The following is a 1,103-nucleotide window of genomic DNA, read 5'->3' as shown; positions in this document are numbered from 1 at the left end:
TCCCAGACTGGATTTCTCCTCTGATTTTCAGGATGGGTAAATCAGAGATTAATCATCCCAAAAATTCTGTGGTCTAAACACAGCTCAAAGGTCCAGTGTGCAGGATTTAGTGGCATCTAGTGGTGAGGTTGCAAAACTGTGTATGGCCTACTAAAGTGGCTGGTGTGAAAAAGCGAAAACATGAAAACATGGATGGCCCTATAGAGCCAATATTTGGTTTGTCCGTCCTGGGCTACTTTCAAAAACAACATGGTGGACTACATGGAAGAGGACCTACTCTGTATGTAGATACTTTGCAATGTAGGTAGGCAAATAAATGGAGACCAATATTTTCATTTTAGCTAAATCAAGAATGGTGTTATAAGACATGACAAAAGCAGACATTTACCATTGTTTCATGAACACCAAAACATGATGTGGTCATATTCTCTGCCAGTTGGTTTTATGTTCATCCAAGTCCATGCAAACACCTTTATCTTTTGCACAAACAAAGGCTGCACATCTGATTGGCAGTGGTGGGATTTGAACCCACACTTCCTGAGAGACTGGAGCCTAAATCCAGCACCTTAGACCACTTGGCCACACTACCGAAGAGGTCTTCCATGAAACATCCACTATCAAGAATTTAGTGGTATCTTGCAGCAAGGTTCAAGAACTAAAACTTTTCCTGTGCTAAGTGTGTAGGAGAACTACTGAGGCTGATGCAAAAGCATGAATAGTGTAGATCTAGAACCAGTGTTTGGTTTGTCCGCTCTCGGCTACTTTAAAATAACACAGCGTGGAAGAGGACTCACTTCATATGTAGATGTAAATGGCTCATTCTAAAGTAACAAAAACACAATTATTCTTATTTTCAGGTGGTTATACACTAATAAAGACATAGTCATGAATATTACATGCCATTTCTCTCAACAGATGTCCCTAAATCCTACACACTGGACCATTAAGGTAACATCTTCACATATATTCTATTTAGAAGAAGCAGCCTATTAAGCAACAGCAGAAAGTGGATTTTCTGGCAGGAGTGATTTGGTGGCTGCGGTATCTCAGGTAGAGTTGGAAAGTTTTAATAAAGAATATTGCCTCAGTAATCTCCATGTATC

The 1,103-nt window shown here is 39.9% G+C and overlaps 1 non-coding gene across 1 annotated transcript; it reads right to left on the bottom strand.

Moving 5' to 3' along the window:
* Positions 1-507: 507 nt before the first annotated feature.
* trnal-uag (transfer RNA leucine (anticodon UAG)) lies at positions 508-589 on the bottom strand. The gene has a single exon. It is a non-coding gene; the product is annotated as a tRNA-Leu (tRNA).
* Between the last annotated feature and the right edge of the window lie 514 nt (positions 590-1,103).

Source organism: Epinephelus moara, chromosome 4 (assembly GCF_006386435.1).
Source record: "Epinephelus moara isolate mb chromosome 4, YSFRI_EMoa_1.0, whole genome shotgun sequence".
In the NCBI taxonomy this organism is placed as follows: Eukaryota; Metazoa; Chordata; class Actinopteri; order Perciformes; family Serranidae; genus Epinephelus; species Epinephelus moara.
The sequence above is the reverse complement of the archived record's forward strand: the minus strand, read 5'-3'. Positions and strand labels throughout refer to the sequence as shown.